The following is an 8329-nucleotide window of genomic DNA, read 5'->3' on the forward strand; positions in this document are numbered from 1 at the left end:
TAGAGTGAAAGATCAAAGAGATTGGAGGGAGATATAAAAGGTTTCTGACAATACTTTTAAGTAAATCCGCTCCTTACATGTGTGTGTGGCCTTTGTCAAAATTTACTTTTAAGTTTTGCTCATCTTGAGCGACAAAATGCTTATTAATAGTTGAGGAAATTTAGTGCGCTCACTCTAACACTTTATGTTCAATACTATCTATATGATTGACTAAAATTAATTTGAAATTACAAATTTTGTGAGTTTAACATCTCATTTAATAAATCACTTTCTTGATTTAAGGGAATCATCCACTAAAATTTTGAGGCCTACATATTGGCGGCCATATTTAGTACGAATGCCTTCATCTATAAAGCAACCATTCAAGACTAGTTAATTATTTTTGAGATCGTGGGGATGTTAAAAATAATATACTCTTTAGTGATATAAAACACTGTAATTATTTTAATTAATTTTATAAAAAAATAAAAAATACGGCATATTAATTTGATTTTTCTATATTATCATTAAATTATCATGGTAGAGATGAAGATATTATTATCCTATAAAGTATATCAAAGTTTACGAATTATTGTCAATAAAATTCATAACCAATAATTGAAAAGTTCAAGAGGTGAAAGTAAACATCTATTTTTCAACTTTTCTCATTGTTATTGAACAACTAAAGATACATATACTCACAATCCTTATAGAAATTGCAAAATACATAATAAAATGACCATTATTATTTTTCCTCTAACTTATGACTTATAATGAAGATAAAAAGAGTATAAAATGTAAAAAATATATTTAAAAAAAAGAGAAAAATAAAATACAACAAAGCAAAAAGAGCAATAACCTTAAGGAATCTAGTATTGTATTTGTATATCCATCAATAACATCCACAGAGTTCTCACTCATCATATTTCTCTCTATTATAGTTGGGCTAGCTACTCATATGTAAGCACACATATTTTCCATCCCTGGATTTCACAAGTAACACCTACACGCACTTTGCGATCAGATTCATGTATCGATAATTTGGGTTCTGCAGCAATTCAAACATTAGAATATCAAAGTGCACTAGTGGAAAAAAGGCTTTTAAAATGGTTATTTTTAACTTTTAAAATCGGTTCCCTAACCGATTATAAAAGTCGATTTTAAAAGTTAGACTTTTAAAATCGGTTATTAACCGATCTTAAAAGATAACTTTTAAGATCGATTATTTTATAACCGATCTTAAAAGTCGTGGTTTTTTAAAAATCAAATTGGAACAATTCGTTCCTAAACTGGAATGAGACGTTCCAGGTTGTTAAAATGGCCTAAAACTAAAATTTAGAACGAGTCGTTCCAACATAGTTTGCCATGAGTTAAAACCAATCCAGAACGGGCCATTTTGATTTTAGAACGGGCCGTTTTGTTGGCAGAACGGGTCGTTCTGGTTGTAGAATGGGTCGTTCTGGTTGCAGAACGGGCTGTTTTATTTGGTTCCAAATTTGAGATTTACCTTAATAAAGCAACAACGAAACTAGAGACATTAGAAGAGAATGAGAATGTTACCTGCTAGATATTGTATTGGATCTGGTGTTGCAAAGAAAATGAGAAGCTAGAGACTTTAGATGAGAGCGCGAGAGAGTAAAAAAATGAATGGAGAGAAAGATCAAAGAGAATAGAGTGAAAGATCAAAGAGATTGGAGGGAAATATAAAAGGTTTCTGACAATACTTTTAAGTAAATCCGTTCCCTATATGTGTGTGTAGCCTTTGTCAAAATTTACTTTTAAGTTTTGCTCATCTTGAGCGACAAAATGCTTATTAATATTTGAGGAAATTTAGTGTGCTCACTCTAACATTTTATGTTCAATACTATCTATATGATTGACTAAAATTAATGTGAAATTACAAATTTTGTGAGTTTAACATCTCATTTAATAAATCTCTTTCTTGATTTAATGGTATCATCCACTAAAATTTATAATTAATTTATTTGCGTTTTTGATCGCTCAAGTATTAAAATTATGCAATTTTGATTCCTAAAGTTTTAATTGAGTAATTTTAATCCTTAAAGGATTGTAATTGTGCGATTTTGGTCTTTCAATTCTTTATTGAACAATTTTAGTCTCTCAAATATTGCAATTATGCGATTTTAGTCTCCCCCACTAAAAATTTAATAATTTTAATATATATATATATATACAATATTTTAAAATTGTACAATTATTTATCTATTCTAGTTAACGTATATTATAATTTTTCTTAATATATCAAATAATATATATTTATTATTATTAAATAAATAAAGTTTATATATTATTATTATTATAATATTATTGATAAATTAATATCAATAATATTATTAATATATTTATAGATAAACTAAAAACTTCATAAATATAACTTATTATATATTAATATACTTTTACAAAAATATAAGTATATTAATTAAAAATATACACATCTTATCTAATATATTTATATTTTTGTAAAAGTATATTAATATATACTAAATTATATTTATCAAATTATTAGTTTATCTATAAATATACTAAAAGTATTATTTATATTAATTTATCAGTAATATTAAATATTGATAATATACAAATTTTATTTATTTAGTAATAATAAATGTATACCATTTGATACATTAACAAAAATTTTAATATATGTTAACTTAAATAAGCAAACAGTTGTATAATTTTATAATATTATATATATATATATATATTTATATTAAAAATTTAAAATTATTAAATTTTTAGTGAAAAAGATTAAAGTCGTATAATTATGATATATATTTGAAGGACTAAAATTGTTTAATTAAAAATCAAGGGACTAAAATCATACTATTACAATATTTTAAGGACTAAAATTACTTAATTAAAACCTTGGGATCAAAATTACCCGATTGCAATACTTAAGACATCAAAATCACAATTAAGCCTTTATAATTTTTGCTTAATGCTTCCTTGGTCCCACAATAATAATTTAAATTAAGTTTCTACTCGGATTTATATATATATATATATATATATATATATATATATATATATATATATATATATATATATATATATATATATATATATAATCACTTTTTGATACAATTTTACTGAAATATCTCACTCTCTTAATAAATGTATTATTTTTAATTGTAGTAGTTGAATAATTAATGAAAGGACAAATTAGGGAAAAAACTAATAAATATTACTTTGAAGAGTAAAAACATTAATCATTTTAAGACAATTTTTAAATGTTAAAATTATAATTATTTTAGAACTTAAAGGGTAATAAAGAAAGTATTGAAATAAATGTCGCAAGTATTTCTCCTAATAGTTTTACTCTAAAAATTGTAAAAGAACATAAACATTAAAGAATTCTCATCACCAATATTTATATACTGACCTGTCCTAGCGCCCCAAGGAGGTCTAGACATTGAAGAATTCTCACCACTAACATTTATATTCTGACGTGTCACGTAGCGCCAAGGAGGTGTAGACATTGAAGAATTCTCACCAGGTCTGGCGGGTAAAGGAGGTGCCATAAGTGTTGAATGGAACTGCAAAAGAATATATCAATGTAGTTTATATATGTCTGAATCTTTACTTCAGATGGAAGAAACTTCATTCTCTTTAAACAAAGTTGTAATTCCTTCCTTCATTAGTCTTTTACCCTATGAAGACAAGAATATATAAAACAAAAGAAACCATGTGCAGTGGACCAGTGCTGATTTGGCAGTGATGTGGTACAGGAAATTGCTTATAAGCAACCCTATTAAAGATGCTCTAAGAGTCTTGTTAACGAGTAACATAAAAGCATTTATGAAGATATTAGTAAATACTGTTTATTGAAAATTATGATAAAATTATATTTAAAACTACAACAAATATTGGTAACACTACGTTTATATTTTTTTTTTATTTATTCTTTAATTAGTGTCCTTAAATTTATCCCAAAAAGAAATCTTCATTTTTCCATTTTCCATTAATTAATATAGTCACTACAAAAAAATAGGTAATTATTGGCAATTTTTTTCTGGTGGTTTCCATAAACCGCCAAAAAATGTTACATTTGTGGAAAGGATGGCAAATGCTACAAATTATTGACACTTTCTGGCGGTTTAAAACCGCAGGAATGATAATCATTACAGTGTTGACACTTTCTGGCGGTTTAAAACTGCCAGAACGTTCAATAATTTTTTATTTAATTAATTATACGTGCCTTAGTTCTTTTATGAAATTAAAAAAAAAAAAACTTATAAAATCAATTTAAAAAAAATAAAAAAAACAATTTCTAGTTCATGAAAAGCCTCACGAACCCGCCATCCCCAGCTTCCGCGCGCGTCCATGTGCTTCAGCACCTCACAAGGTTTGTTCATCCTCTCTTCGCCTTCTTCATCTCACCCTCACCTTTACAATTTTAGTTCAAAATAGTCAACCTAAACGACCGCAATATTACTGTTCAAGCTCCTTCGTTTGTTCTTTCGTCTCTATCATTACTGTTTGCAATATTGCATTTGTTGGTTTTTAACCGCCAGAAACCACCAAAATAACCGCCACAAATCACGCATTTTTTTTTTTGTAGTGAGTGACTTTTATGACTAATCATTTGTTTGTATTACATTTTTTTGGTTTAATTACATTTTTTTATCTTCTTAGTATATATCATTAAATTTTGAATTAATTTGAGATCCCTTTATTATGTTTTTCTTTTATTCCTACTTTTAATTTTTCCATTTTTATCATTCATAAGTTAATTTATAATCCAATTATAAATTTTTTCTTGGTTTAGTTAAACACTCATATTTATTTTGGATTGAGTTTTGATGGGAATATATAAATGACAAACAGATTTACTGCGAATCCTGGTTTTATATTTTTATATATTAAAAATGTTATTTTTTTTTATTTTCTTTATTTCTTTCCTTATTTGGTTCCTTAAACATTTAGTTTGTGATTGGAATAGAATCATCCTACAGCTGAAAAAAGAACTGCACCGGCCTGCAGTTGAATCCAACAAATGCAATAATGTTAAATAAATTTTTATTATATGAAAATCACATTCTTAATGATACAGATTTCATGCAGTTGTTCTTATTTGTCCAAATATTTATTTACCAAACTATAGAGTTTTATTTTGGAGAGGAGAGGTAAAGTGAATTTTTTTTTTTCATCTCTCATAACTACATTTGGACATATTAAGAATGAGTTATAGATAATAAGATACTAAGATTGGAGCCCAAAAAAGCTAGCAATGCAAAGGAATATGATGATGCATGACACCCTTGCTTCAAGGCATGGATTTACAAAAGTTGATTTCATGAAGTAATTTAATGATCGGTCTTTCTTGGTAGCTTTATAAATAGCAAGAAATTATGTCAAGCCAAGCATATGATGAACGAAGGCCAACAGAAGAACGACGGAGCAATCTGAACACTTTAATTATTATTATTATTATTATTATTATTATTATTATTATTATTATTATTATTATTATTATTAGATGGTATTTGATCATAATTATTTTAATAATTATAGAGGAATATTATTTTGTATGTTTTAAATAATTATTATTTTGGACAATTATTTTGTACGTATTAAATAAGTATTTTTATTAGCATTTTTAAATAATTATTTATATGTTTTAAGAGAATGTTGATTTTATATGATATTTTGTTATTGAAATTATATTATTATATTTAGGGTCAGAAATATATTATTATTATAGAGAAAAAATATTTTATAATATACATGTATTTATTTTATTTAATTATTTTGAGGAAAATTAGAAGTCGATTAGAAGAGAAGGAAAATGGGTTGGGTTGACCCAGTCCAATGGATTAATTTTAAGAAAGGAGTCAGGTGGTGTTAACCCTATCTGCCTCATTTGCGTTCTGAAGGGTTAGGGAAAAAAAAATGAGAAAATTCTTGAAGGAAGGCGTAAAGTGTTCAGATTGCTCCGTCGTTCTTCTGTTGGCCTTCGTTCATCATCCTTAAGGTACGGGGGATGGGTTTTTTCATATGTGAATATAGGGGTGTTCGGGTAGTGAGGGCAATCCCTAAGTCCCTCTAGGAACTCTATTTAAAATTCTGAACGATTATCTGTGCAATCGATGTTCTAAATTCTTAATTCATTTGGAAGAACTTATTTCTTGAATTGTCTTTGAATTCCATTGGGGCTTTCTTGTTAATTCTATATCCTTAAATTTGATGACTTGAATTTTATGTGTTAAGAAGAGTTTAGATTTTTTTTTGTAAAACCAATGGAAACCAATTTTTGAGGCTTGAGATGTGTATGGATTGATTTGGAACGTATGAAGAATATAAATGGAGTTAAACTGAACCAACGGGGTGTAGAAGTAGAGAAAATTGGTAAAAACCTTGTTGGAACTCGTAAAACGCAGGTTTAATTGCACAGAGGGGAGTCTGGGCAGAGATTTGGGCGCTCAGCGCTAGTTTTGGGCGTCGGGCGTCGGGACCGGGACATACGTTTGTAATTTTGCGATATCTTTCTGTGTAGTTATCCAAATCGAGTGCGTTTGTTTTGTTAGAAACTAGACATCTGGGGCTACCATTTAGACACAAGAATCGTGTAAAAATATTAATATTTGATCAAGTTATGTGAGTTGCAATTTGAGCCTTCCAATCTGTGTGCGAACCACAACATCAATTTTTGTGAGCCCTGAATGGTAACCTAAACGACTTTATTAGGATTTGTGTTCTTCATGAAAGTTGTAGATATTGATGTTAGGATTCTAATGGAGTTGGGATCACTTAGAAATGATATGTATATCTCGAGTTATGGTTAAATTATTAACTAAATGTCATAGATATTGTGATGTGTGTGAAGAATTATTTGAAATTTGTGATCTATGATGTTGATAACTTAATGATAGGTACCTAGCATGTGAGGATGATATTGCATGGATTGTTATTGACATGTGATGATGTTATATAATGGAGATGCATTAATTATGAGTTACGTGGGATGCATGAGTTGCATGAGACTTATGAGTTGCATGTGGTGCTTGAGAAGCCAGACGTGGCTATATTGCATTGGACCCTGGGCCCAGAGAGGGGTTGAGACAGGGGGGACCATGACGGGAGGCATTCCATGCGTGGGTCGTTGGGTGTTTAACTGCGCAGCTCACTGGCCACAGAGGGTTTAACGGTGGGTGGATTGCCTTTGCACGGACCGCTGGGTGTTTAACCGTGCAACATACCGGCCCTGGGAGGGTGTGAGAACGGTATGCCCGCATTGGCAACAACTAAGGGAATTGACAAGGTACGCCCATTGTACGGAGTGCCAAGTTGAGACTCTTAGGAGAGGAGATGTGTATGAGCATATAGTGAGCATGTGTATGAAAGCTTGTATGATTGGAAAAAAAATGATGTTTGGTAATTATATGAGATGTATTTGTTGTTTATATTTAATGATGATATTTTGGTGCACGGTGTGGGGTGGGAATTAGGTAGCTCTATGTTCATATATGATGTTATCTATCTCTCACCGTCATGTTTTTATGTGGTTTTCTTTTAGGTGAAGATGAAGGCACTCATAGTGTTGAGTTCTAAAGGGAAAGGGTTATGCTCTGATATTGTGACATCGGGGCAGAGGACTTTTAGGAAAGAATTTTTATATGGATTTGGAATTGTAAATATCATTTTGAAAATAATTTGTAAACTTTTGTGTTTCATTTTCTAAATCTTTAATATTCAAGGTTATTAAAGAACGATTTTTGAAGTTTATGTGAACCCTTTTACCAAATTTTAAAGTTTATTTTTCTTAATTTAATTACATTATTATGATGTATGTGTTGGGGTAGTAAGGGTGTCACATTAAGTGGTATCAGAGCAGGTCGATCCAATCGGCCGTGAGTTATGTACTTATCGTGATTCTGTTGTGTACTCTGATTGTGTCTTATTTGTTGTGTACTTTGATGATGTTTTGCTTTGATGATGATGATGTTCTTCTTGTTAAGTTATTTTGTAATTAGAGGAATGATAGTCATGATAGTATTAGCTAATACCATTATGACCGCTCTTCTTCATTCTTATGATTGCTTATTTGTTTGATACTTCTTGCTTACGGAAGAAGTAGTGGTTGAGTGATATCGCTTGTGTTGCAAGCATATGTGCGAGTAGTGGTAGACGAGATATTGTGCTAATATTATAGGAACTATTGAGGCCTTAGACTTGGGTAAGACATTGATTGTTTTTAGTGTATTAAGAGTTTACGATTGGTGGAATTTTTTAAAGCTATAGTTGTAGCGATTGAATCTAAGGATGATGTATGTTGAGAATTGGAGTTTTGGTATTCTTAAGGAGTGATTGAAGTGTTGATGATTTCTAGAGT

The 8329-nt window shown here is 29.4% G+C and overlaps 1 long non-coding RNA gene across 1 annotated transcript; it reads right to left on the reverse strand.

The window, feature by feature from the left end:
* Window positions 1-582: 582 nt before the first annotated feature.
* On the reverse strand, window positions 583-8063 carry LOC114915324 (uncharacterized). Its single transcript, XR_014431446.1, has 3 exons — window positions 3380-8063; window positions 1540-1560; window positions 583-1027 (listed from the first exon to the last, which is right to left on the reverse strand). It is a non-coding gene; the product is annotated as an uncharacterized LOC114915324 (long non-coding RNA).
* Window positions 8064-8329: the final 266 nt, after the last annotated feature.

Source organism: Cajanus cajan, chromosome 2 (assembly GCF_000230855.2).
Source record: "Cajanus cajan strain Asha chromosome 2, NIPB_CcT2T_4, whole genome shotgun sequence".
Taxonomy (NCBI): Eukaryota; Viridiplantae; Streptophyta; class Magnoliopsida; order Fabales; family Fabaceae; genus Cajanus; species Cajanus cajan.